Source organism: Triturus cristatus, chromosome 6 (genome assembly GCF_964204655.1).
Source record: "Triturus cristatus chromosome 6, aTriCri1.1, whole genome shotgun sequence".
NCBI lineage: Eukaryota > Metazoa > Chordata > Amphibia > Caudata > Salamandridae > Triturus > Triturus cristatus.
This window is the reverse complement of record NC_140589.1, coordinates 1187194289-1187207652: the sequence shown is the minus strand read 5'-3', so window position 1 is coordinate 1187207652 and position 13364 is coordinate 1187194289.

The following is a 13364-nucleotide window of genomic DNA, read 5'->3' as shown; positions in this document are numbered from 1 at the left end:
CTCTACCTCTCTCTACCTCTCTTTACACGCACACATATGCACATATATATATGCATATATATGCATATGCATTTATATATATGTATTTGTATATATATATACTCACATATATCAACATATATATAATCTGCATATCTCTATAAATACAAATATAAATGCATGCATACATATACATATACACATATGCATACATATGCAAGTTATGTACATGAAAGTTTGAAAAACACTAATACAAGCAAAGCTAAAAAGCCAACTAATTACAAACAGAATTGCCTTAACTTAAACGAGGGTGTTACCTATTGCATTTTCAATGCGTGTTTACTTTGGTTCCATCAAGAAGGCATGGAGATGTGTCACACATTTGCCATAAATTCTGAATGGTAGCACTCTAGTTGCTCATTAGATCACGATAGTAAAGCTACTGTTCACCAGGGAAGTCTGCTGCTGGTATTCAAAGTGTATGTGCCAGTCTGCATGTCAGAAGTTTTTAATGAAATAGAAGAGCATTTGAGAAGTCACTCAAAATGTGCCCTAATTTTTCTTTCTGCAGCACTAATCATACTTTCTATGGCAAAATGAAACTCCTCATTTTGTTCCTTTTTAAATTAAATGTTTTAAGAGTTACCACTTTATTCCAATCAAGATGGCTTCAGGTCTGCCATACGTTTGTCATAAGTAAGACTGTTAGCGCTCTAGTTGTTCTTTAGAACACTCTGGGACATTCTGTCATTGGGCTATACTTGGGCTACATCTGGGTGATATTTTTGCTTCATTTTTGCTCTTTTGTCTCTGGTGGCCATCTTGGGAAACTTATTTGTTATGAATTTTCCTAATTTGCTCCTTTACTACAGTCTCCTCAGTATGAAATACTTCCAGTTTTTACTTTGATTCCATCGAGAAGGCATTCAGATGTGTCACACATTTGCCATAAATTCGGAATGTTAGCACTCTAGTTGCTTATTAGATCAATGTAGTAAAGCTACTGCTCAACATGGAAGTCTGCTGCTGGTATCGAAAGTGCATGTTTCAGTCTGCATGTCAGAACTTTTGAATGAAATAGAAGAGGATTTGAGAAGTCTCTCAAAATGTGCCCTAATTTTTCTTTCTGCAGCACTAATCATAATTGCTATGGCAAAATTAACCCCCTCATTGTGTTCCTTTCAAATTAAACTATTCTCTCTACTACTCACTCGCTACTACTCGCTACTACTCTCTACTACTACTCTCTACTACTCACTCTCTACTACTCACTCTCTACTACTCTGTACTACTCACTCTACTACTCTCTACTGCTCTCTCTCTACTACTCCCTCTCTATTACCCACTCTGCTGATCTCTACTACGCACTCTCTACTATTCACTCTCTACTACTCGCTCTCTACTACTTGCTCTCTACTACTATCTACTACTCACTCTCCACTACTCACTCTCTACTACTCGCTCTCTACTACTCACTACTACTCACTCTCTACTACTCTACTACTCTGTCTACTACTCACTCTCAACTACTCACTCTCTACTACTTTACTACTCTCTACTACTCTCTCTACTACTCACTCTCTACTACTCTCTACTACTCACTCTAGTACTCTCTACTACTCTCTATCACTCCCTCTTTACTATTCTACTACTCACTCTACTACTCTCTACTACTCACTCTCTCCTACTCTCTATCTACTACTCACTCTCTACTACTCACTCTCTACTACTCACTCACTACTACTCACTCTCCACAACTCTCTACTACTCACTCTCCACTACTCACTCTCTACTACTCGCTCTCTACTACTCTCTACTACACACTCTACTACTCACTCTCTACTACTCTACTACTCTCTACTACTCTCTCTACTACTCACTCTCTGCTACTCTCTACTACTCACTCTTCACTACTTGCTCTCTACTACTCGCTCCCAACTACTCTCTACTACTCACTCTACTACTCAGTCTCTACTACTCCCTACTACTCACTCTCTACTACTCTCTACTACTCACTCTCTACTACTCACCCTCTTCTACTCTACTACTCCCTACTACTCTCTCTCTCTCTACTACTCACTCTCTACTACTCACTCTCTACTACTCACTCTCTACTACTATCTCTCTACTACTCTATACTACTCTCTAATACTCCCTCCTACTCTCTACTACACTCTACTACTCATTCTCTACTCTCTATTACTCACTCTCTACCTCTCTCTCTACAACTCTCTACCTCTCTACCTCTACCTCTACCTCTCTACCTCTACCTCTCTACCTCGACACCTCTACCTCTCTCTACACGCACACATATGCACATATATATATGCATATATATGCTATGCATTTATATATGTATGTGTATATATATACATACATATATAAACATATATTTAATCTGCATATCTATATAAATACAAATATAAATGCATGCATACATATACATATATCCATACATATGCATGTTATGTACATGAAAGTTTGAAAAACACTAATACAAGCAAAGCTAAAAAGCCACCTAATTACAAACAGAATTGCTTTAACTTAAACGAGGGCGATACCTGTTGCATTTTCAATGCTTGTTTACTTTGGTTCCATCAAGAAGGCATTGAGATGTGTCACACATTTGCCATAACTTCTGAATGGTAGCACTCTAGTTGCTCATTAGATCACTGTAGTAAAGCTAATAATCACCATGGAAGTCTGCTGCTGGTATTCAATGTGTATGTTTCAGTCTGCATGTCAGAAGTTTTTAATGAAATAGAAGAGGATTTGAGAAGTCAAAATGTGCCCTCATTTTTCTTTCTGCAGCACTAATCATAATTTCTATGGCAAAATAAACACCCTCATTTTGTTTCTTTGCAAATTAAATGTCTTAAGTGTTGCCACTTTATTCCAATCAAGATGGCTTCAGGTCTGCCATAGTTTTGTCATAAGTAAGACTGTTAGCGCTCTAGTTGTTCTTTAGAACACTCTGGGACATTCTGTCATTGGGCTATACTTGGGCTACATCTGGGTGATATTTTTGCTTCATTTTTGCTTTTTTGTCTCTGGTGGCCATCTTGTGAAACTTATTTGTTATGAATTTTCCTAATTTCCTCCTTTACTACAGTCTCCTCAGTAGGAAATACTTCCAGTTTTTACTTTGATTCCATCGAGAAGGCATTCAGATGTGTCACACATTTGCCATAAATTCGGAATGTTAGCACTCTAGTTGCTTATTAGATCAATGTAGTAAAGCTACTGCTCAACATGGAAGTCTGCTGCTGGTATCGAAAGTGCATGTTTCAGTCTGCATGTCAGAACTTTTTAATGAAATAGAAGAGGATTTGAGAAGTCTCTCAAAATGTTCCCTAATTTTTCTTTCTGCAGCACTAATCATACTTGCTATGGCAAAATTAACCCCCTCATTGTGTTCCTTTCAAATTAAACTATTCTCTCTACTACTCACTCGCTACTACTCTATACTACTCTCTACTACTACTCTCTACTACTCACTCTCTACTACTCACTCTCTACTACTCTGTACTACTCACTCTACTACTCTCTACTACTCTCTCTCTACTACTCCCTCTCTATTACCCACTCTGCTGATCTCTACTACGCACTCTCTACTATTCACTCTCTACTACTCGCTCTCTACTACTTGCTCTCTACTACTATCTCCTACTCACTCTCCACTACTCACTCTCTACTACTCGCTCTCTACTACTCACTACTACTCACTCTCTACTACTCTACTACTCTCTCTACTACTCACTCTCAACTACTCACTCTCTACTACTTTACTATTCTCTACTACTCTCTCTACTACTCACTCTCTACTACTCTCTACTACTCACTCTACTACTCTCTACTACTCTGTATCACTCCCTCTTTACTATTCTACTACTCACTCTACTACTCTCTACTACTCACTCTCTCCTACTCTCTATCTACTACTCACTCTCTACTACTCTCTACTACTCACTCTCTACTACTCACTCTCTACTACTCACTCTCCACAACTCTCTACTACTCACTCTCCACTACTCACTCTCTACTACTTGCTCTCTACTACTCTCTACTACACACTCTACTACTCACTCTCTACTACTCTACTACTCTCTACTACTCTCTCTACTACTCACTCTCTGCTTCTCTCTACTACTCACTCTTCACTACTTGCTCTCTACTACTCGCTCCCTACTACTCTCTACTACTCACTCTACTACTCAGTCTCTACTACTCCCTACTACTCACTCTCTACTACTCTCTACTACTCACTCTCCACTACTCCACTACTCTCTACTACTCACTCTCTACTACTCACTCTCTTCTACTCTACTACTCCCTACTACTCTCTCTCTCTACTACTCACTCTCTACTACTCACTCTCCACTACTCACTCTCTACTACTATCTCTCTACTACTCTATACTACTCTCTAATACTCTCTACTACTCTCTACTAAACTCTACTACTCATTCTCTACTCTCTATTACTCACTCTCTACCTCTCTCTCTACTACTCTCTACCTCTCTACCTCTACCTCTATCTCTCTACCTCTACCTCTCTACCTTGACACCTCTACCTCTCTCTACATGCACACATATGCACATATATATATGCATATATATGCTATGCATTTATATATGTATCTGTATATATATATAAATACATATATAAACATATATTTAATCTGCATATCTATATAAATACAAATATAAATGCATGCATACATATACATATATCCATACATATGCATGTTATGTACATGGAAGTTTGAAAAACACTAATACAAGCAAAGCTAAAAAGCCACCTAATTACAAACAGAATTGCTTTAACTTAAACGAGGGCGATACCTGTTGCATTTTCAATGCTTGTTTATTTTAGTTCCATCAAGAAGGCATTGAGATGTGTCACACATTTGCCATAACTTCTGAATGGTAGCACTCTAGTTGCTCATTAGATCACTGTAGTAAAGCTAATAATCACCATGGAAGTCTGCTGCTGGTATTCAATGTGTATGTTTCAGTCTGCATGTCAGAAGTTTTTAATGAAATAGAAGAGAATTTGAGAAGTCAAAATGTGCCCTCATTTTTCTTTCTGCAGCACTAATCATAATTTCTATGGCAAAATAAACACCCTCATTTTGTTTCTTTGCAAATTAAATGTCTTAAGTGTTGCCACTTTATTCCAATCAAGATGGCTTCAGGTCTGCCATAGTTTTGTCATAAGTAAGACTGTTAGCGCTCTAGTTGTTCTTTAGAACACTCTGGGACATTCTGTCATTGGGCTATACTTGGGCTACATCTGGGTGATATTTTTGCTTCATTTTTGCTCTTTTGTCTCTGGTGGCCATCTTGGGAAACTTATTTGTTATGAATTTTCCTAATTTCCTCCTTTACTACAGTCTCCTCAGTAGGAAATACTTCCAGTTTTTACTTTGATTCCATCTAGAAGGCATTCAGATGTGTCACACATTTGCCATAAATTCGGAATGTTAGCACTCTAGTTGCTTATTAGATCAATGTAGTAAAGCTACTGCTCAACATGGAAGTCTGCTGCTGGTATCGAAAGTGCATGTTTCAGTCTGCATGTCATAACTTTTTAATGAAATAGAAGAGGATTTGAGAAGTCTCTCAAAATGTTCCCTAATATTTCTTTCTGCAGCACTAATCATACTTGCTATGGCAAAATTAACCCCCTCATTGTGTTCCTTTCAAATTAAACTATTCTCTCTACTACTCACTAGCTACTACTCTATACTACTCTCTACTACTACTCTCTACTACTCACTCTCTACTACTCACTCTCTACTACTCTGTACTACTCACTCTACTACTCTCTACTACTCTCGCTCTACTACTCCCTCTCTATTACCCACTCTGCTGATCTCTACTACGCACTCTCTACTATTCACTCTCTACTACTCGCTCTCTACTACTTGCTCTCTACTACTATCTACTACTCACTCTCCACTACTCACTCTCTACTACTCGCTCTCTACTACTCACTACTACTCACTCTCTACTACTCTACTACTCTCTCTACTACTCACTCTCAACTACTCACTCTCTACTACTTTACTACTCTCTACTACTCTCTCTACTACTCACTCTCTACTACTCTCTACTACTCTCTATCACTCCCTCTTTACTATTCTACTACTCACTCTACTACTCTCTACTACTCACTCTCTCCTACTCTCTATCTACTACTCACTCTCTACTACTCTCTACTACTCACTCTCTACTACTCACTCTCTACTACTCACTCTCCACAACTCTCTACTACTCACTCTCCACTACTCACTCTCTACTACTCGCTCTCTACTACACACTCTACTACTCACTCTCTACTACTCTACTACTCTCTACTACTCTCTCTACTACTCACTCTCTGCTACTCTCTACTACTCACTCTTCACTACTTGCTCTCTACTACTCGCTCCCTACTACTCTCTACTACTCTCTCTACTACTCAGTCTCTACTACTCCCTACTACTCACTCTCTACTACTCTCTACTACTCACTCTCCACTACTCCACTACTCCCTACTACTCTCTACTACTCACTCTACTACTCAGTCTCTACTACTCCCTACTACTCACTCTCTACTACTCTCTACTACTCACTCTACTACTCAGTCTCTACTACTCCCTACTACTCACTCTCTACTACTCTCTACTACTCACTCTCTACTACTCACTCTCTTCTACTCTACTACTCCCTACTACTCTCTCTCTCTACTACTCACTCTCTACTACTCACTCTCTACTACTCACTCTCTACTACTATCTCTCTACTACTCTATACTACTCTCTAATACTCTCTACTACTCTCTACTACACTCTACTACTCATTCTCTACTCTCTATTACTCACTCTCTACCTCTCTCTCTACTACTCTCTACCTCTCTACCTCTACCTCTACCTCTCTACCTCTACCTCTCTACCTCTCTACCTCTACCTCTCTACCTCTCTCTACACGCACACATATGCACATATATATATGCATATATATGCTATGCATTTATATATGTATGTGTATATATATACATACATATATAAACATATATTTAATCTGCATATCTATATAAATACAAATATAAATGCATGCATACATATACATATATCCATACATATGCATGTTATGTACATGAAAGTTTGAAAAACACTAATACAAGCAAAGCTAAAAAGCCACCTAATTACAAACAGAATTGCTTTAACTTAAACGAGGGCGATACCTGTTGCATTTTCAATGCTTGTTTACTTTGGTTCCATCAAGAAGGCATTGAGATGTGTCACACATTTGCCATAACTTCTGAATGGTAGTACTCTAGTTGCTCATTAGATCACTGTAGTAAAGCTAATAATCACCATGGAAGTCTGCTGCTGGTATTCAATGTGTATGTTTCAGTCTGCATGTCAGAAGTTTTTAATGAAATAGAAGAGGATTTGAGAAGTCAAAATGTGCCCTCATTTTTCTTCCTGCAGCACTAATCATAATTTCTATGGCAAAATAAACACCCTCATTTTGTTTCTTTGCAAATTAAATGTCTTAAGTGTTGCCACTTTATTCCAATCAAGATGGCTTCAGATCTGCCATAGTTTTGTCATAAGTAAGACTGTTAGCGCTCTAGTTGTTCTTTAGAACACTCTGGGACATTCTGTCATTGGGCTATACTCGGGCTACATCTGGGTGATATTTGTGCTACATTTGGGTACTTTTGTCTCTGGTGGCCATCTTGGGAGACTTATTTTTTATGAAGTTTCCTAATTTCCTCCTTTACTACAGTCTCTTCAGTAGGAAATACTTCCAATTTTTACTTTGTTTCCATCAAGAAGGCATTCAGATGTGTCACACATTTGCCATAATTTCAGAATGTTAGCACTCTAGTTGCTTGTTAGATCACTGTAGTAAAGCTACTGCTCACCACGGAAGTCTGCTGCTGGTATTGAAAGTGCATGTTTCAGTCTGCATGTCAGAACTTTTTGATGAAATAGAAGAGGATTTGAGAAGTCTCTCAAAATGTGCCCTCATTTTTCTTTTTTCAGCACTAATCATAATATCTATGGCAAAATGAACCCCCTCATTGTGTTCCTTTCAAATTAAACTACTCACTCTCTACTACCCCCTCGCTACTACTCCACTACTCACTCTCTACTACTCACGCTCTACTACTCTCTACTACTCGCTACTACTACTCTCTACTACTCACTCTCTACCACTCACTCTCTACTACTCTCTACTACTCACTCTACTACTCTCTACTACTCTCTATCACTCACTCTCTACTACTCTACTACTCACTCTCTACTACTCTCTCTCTCTACTACTCCCTCTCTACTGCTCACTCTACTACTCTATACTACGCACTCTCTACTACTCACTCTCTACTATTCACTCTCTACTACTCACTCTCTACTACCCACTCTCTACTACTTGCTCTCTACTACTCTCTAGTACTCTCTCTACTATTCACTCTCTACTACTCTACTACTCTCTACTACTTGCTCTACTTCTCACTCTCTACTACTCTCTACTACTCCCTCTACTACTCTCTACTACTTCCTCTCTACTATTCCACTACTCACTCTCTACTATTCTCTCTCTACTACTCACTCTCTACTACTCACTCTCTACTACTTTCTACTACTCACTACTGCTCACTCTCTACTACTTGCTCTCTACTACTCTCTACTACTCACTCTCTACTACGTTCTCTCTACTACTCTCTACTACTCATTCTCAACTGCTCACTACTCACTCTCTGCTACTCACTCTCTACTACTCTCTACTACTCACTCTACTACTCTCTCTCTACTCCTCTCTACTACTCACTCTCTGTTACCCACTCTCTACTACTCTCTACTACTCACTCTCTACTGCTCACTCTCTACTACTCTCTACTACTCACTCTACTACTCACTCTCTGCTACTCTCTCTACTACTCTCTACTACTCTCTACTAGGGTGGGCGGAATTTGCGAAATTCACTTTCGCAAATTATCGTGAAAATGTTAAAAATTATCGGAAACACGCGGAAATATCGCGAAAATGCGGAAGTTTTTTTCCCGCATGTTCGCGAGATTTTCTGCATGGTTGCGGCTCGCCAACTTACCCATGTGGTTGCTCGCGGGCGCGGCCATCTTGTTTTCAGTTGTCTCGCGGTGCATGATCGCGAGAAGAAAGACGTGATCGCACGACGCATGACGTCACTGCGGGCGCGAACTGTCGCGAGACAGCGCAAATGGCTAAAAACAATACAACATCTTATGGAGAACGGGACCGGATCAATAAAACTTGCCGGCGAACGCAGGGATTCAGGTAAGGCGATCGCGCGCGCGCGAGAATGTATTATTTTACAGGACGAGCAAGAAACAAATTATCGTCAAGCTGCAGAATGCGAAAATTTTGACATTTTCGCGCTCTCCGCGGAACGCGAAAATGTCAAATTATCGCAATTTCCGCGAACGGAACGAATTTTTCGCCCAGGCCTACTCTCTACTACTCTCTACTACTCACTCTCTACTGTCTATTACTCATCCTCTACTCTCTACCTCTCTACCTCTCTCTACCTCTCTCTCTACTACTCTCTACCTCTCTACCTCTATACCTCTACCTCTCTCTCTACACCTCTACCTCTCTACCTCTCTCTACCTCTCTCTACACGCACACATATGTACATATATATATGCATTTATATGTATGAATGTGTGCCAGTAGGTAGTTATAGTTAGGACCTATTATCAATAGGAAATCCGCAACATTCTTTTTGGAATAAATTTGGAGCCGGTAGACGAATCTTTGCGAAATTTTGATACATATACATACATATATAAACATATATATAATCTGCATATCTATATAAATACATATATAAATGCATGCATACATATACATATACATATATGCATACATATGCATGGTATGTACATGAAAGGTTGAACAACACTAATAAAAGCAAAGCTAAAAGCCAACTAATTACAAACAGAATTAACTTAAACGAGGGCGAGACCTATTGCATTTTCAATGCTTGTTTACTTTGGTTCCATCAAGAAGGCGTTCAGATGTGTCACACATTTGCTATAAATTCTGAATGTTCGCACTCTAGTTGCTCATTAGATCACTGTGGTAAAGCTACTGCTCACCAGGGAAGTCTGCTGCTGGTATTCAAAGTGCATGTTTCAGTCTGCATGTCAGAATATTTTAATGAAATAGCAGATCTTTCTGCAGCACTAATCATAATTTCTATGGCAAAATGAACCCCGTCATTTTGTTCCTTTGCAAATTAAATGTTTAAGTGTTACCACTTTATTCCAATCAAGATGGCTTCAGGTGTGCCATACTTTTGTCATAAGTAAGACTGTTAGCGCTCTAGTTGTTCTTTAGAACACTCTGGGACATTCTATCATTGGGCTATACTTGGGCTACATCTGGGTGATATTTGTGCTACAATTGGGCTCTTTTGTCTCTGGTGGCCATCTTGGGAGACTTATTTGGTATGAAGTTTCCTAATTTCCTAATTTACGACAGTCTCCTCAGTAGGAAATATTTTCAGTTTTTTACTTTGATTCCATCAAGAAGGCATTCAGATGTGTTACACACTTGCCATAAATTCTAAATGTTAGCACTCTAGTTGCTCATTAGATCACTGTAGTAAAGCTACTGCTCACCAGGGATGTCTACTGCTGGTATTGAAAGTGCATGCTTCAGTCTGCATGTCAGAATTTTTTAATGAAATATAAGAGGATTTGAGAAGTCACTCAAAATGTGCCCCAATTTTTCTTTCTGCAGCACTAAACATACTTTCTATGGCAAAATGAACCCCCTCATTTTGTTCCTTTTTAAATTAAATGTTTTAAGAGTTACCACTTTATTCCAATCAAGATGGCTTCAGGTGTGCCATACGTTTGTCATAAGTAGGACTGTTAGCACTCTAGTTGTTCTTTAGAACACTCTGGGAAGCTGCAGTAGAACACAAAGGAATCAACTGACAGTCTTTGCCCTTGTTGGATGTACATGTTTTACTGAGAATGTCAGGTTTCATTCTCACATGACTGAGAATGATAATGTGAATTTATAGAAAATATGCTCTCAGTTTAGCTTATAGATCACCTTCCAAACCTCTGTGGGAAAACCGTGAGAAAATAGTTTTCTCTCAAACATGATTCATGATATCCCAGCAGAAGGCTTTTTCACATGGTAAAATCACCTTAGTACACACCACAATTCCTAAAATGAGTATGGTACCATCAACAAATGATTTATAATGTAACTAAGGTCTTAAAACCTTCTATTAACTGCAATGCTTTTTAATGAGCTGCTATCATGTATATTGGTCCCAAGATGGCTGCCAACACTTCTTGGATGAAGTGCTGACAACCAATCAGATCTCACGATGAGATGTGTGGTTAGGCTCCGCCCAGATATATATGTAATTTTACTTTTGATTTTCTCAGGAACTGCTGAACGGATTTACACCATTTAACCAAAAGGCATGACTCTGAATGAAGGGCTACCTTTTTGCCAAATTTGGTGTAATTCCGTTCAGCAGTTTGGGCTGTAGCTGCGACTAAAGGCTCCTATGGAAAATTGCATGGGGAAAACACATTTTGGGACCCCCCTTTTTCTCGGCCCCTGCTTGACGAATCACCCCGAGACTTTCAGGATAGGAGCGGACTGGAGCTGGCCAAAAGTTTTGAAACTTTCGCGAAGATTCCTCCACCGGCGCCAAAGTTATTGGGAATAGAATGTTGCAGATTTCCTATGGAAAATAGGTCCTAACTATAACTCCCTACTGGCAGCCGCCAGTAGGTAATACATATATATATATATATATATATATATATATATATGAACATGCATTGTATTTATTATTATTTATTCATTCATTATGGCACAGGGAAACATGCATTCAGCACTTATTTTTGCACTAAGCACTTTATTCTTGTTCCTCAAAACTATAGTAGCGCAAGATTTATGATGGGAAAAGGGGAGTCATCCAATGCCAGATAGTCACTGGGCACTTGCCCTATATTCACAACTTTATTAAGTTTTGAATTCGAAGAGGACAAGGTAAAATATCTTTATTGTTATTTACTATTTACCTTTTTTTACATTGTCCTTTTATTATACATACTGATTTATTTATTCAATTTTAAATATTTATGTATGGCATTTATCTTTACAACAGATCGCAAGAATAATAGTATTTGCACTTGTATATTTTGGATGTTTCTATTGAGAGATACACACACGATGATACTCCCATATAGAGTCTGTTTTCTTGTTCTATGAATCCTATAGGAGGAGTTTGTTTCACTTTGAAATTGTATTTATTGCACTGATTTGTCTCGACATGTCATGTGATCAAACCCGGTTGAACCCGGGCGAAACGCGTCATGTTGCTGTAGAGGAAAAATAAACCTGCACTTTGAAACCATTTACCTGCGTGGTGGTCCGTTCCTGGTTGTGTTTTCACACAACTCTCTATCCAAGGATTGTGGTTGCATTTGTTATTCGGTGGTTTTTTGCTGTTACCGCCTTTACAACGGACCTGCTCTTCGAGTGCGGCTGGTTCACCAACAGTGATTATCGTCCTCGACGATTAGTGTTTGACTTGGAAGGAGTATCCAGAAACCAGCCCCCCATTGGACGTAAGGAAGTTTGGAGCGCATAGCAAATTACACTTTTCGGCGTATCCGGAGGATTGTTCTTGAACAAGTCAAGGAGTCGGAGGACACCGAGACCGATCGAGTATTTCCAAGGTGAGCCAGTTCTAGTGTAACTAAAGCGCGATACGACTTCCAGTTGGGTGAAGAGAATAGCGGTATTTATTTATCACACCAAACGTAGATTACTGTGTCTACACGATCAAGAGTGTGAAAGTGCACATCAAAATTTCCCATATTTTCTGCTATAATGGCGGCAGCAGCAGACGTGCTTCGAGACCGTGAAGCAGTGGCAGATGCACTGTTCTTGAATCTGCCAGATAATATAGACGAAAATGTATCACTTAACAACCCTGCAAAAGAAAAAAATGATGTGAAAAGTAAGCTCAAGAGATTGGAAAAATTACAAAGAACTGAATTAACCAAATGGTGGGAGAAGAAGTCCCTTGAAAAATATAAAGAAGCAGGCAGAGTCCCAAGGGGACTGCGAATCCTGATTGCACTGTCTTTTGAAAACCCAAATCCACTGATGCTAAAAGAATGGGCTACTAACAATCTCGACGCGTCCATGAATATGGTTTGTATTCTAATAAAGTATGCTGAAATTGATCGAGCTGAAATTGTCAAGCAGATTGATTTACTTAACAGTGAACTGAATGCCTTAGAACAACAGGAAATCATAACCAATGGGAAAGAAGACATCAAAAAACGTTTAGAAAAACATGA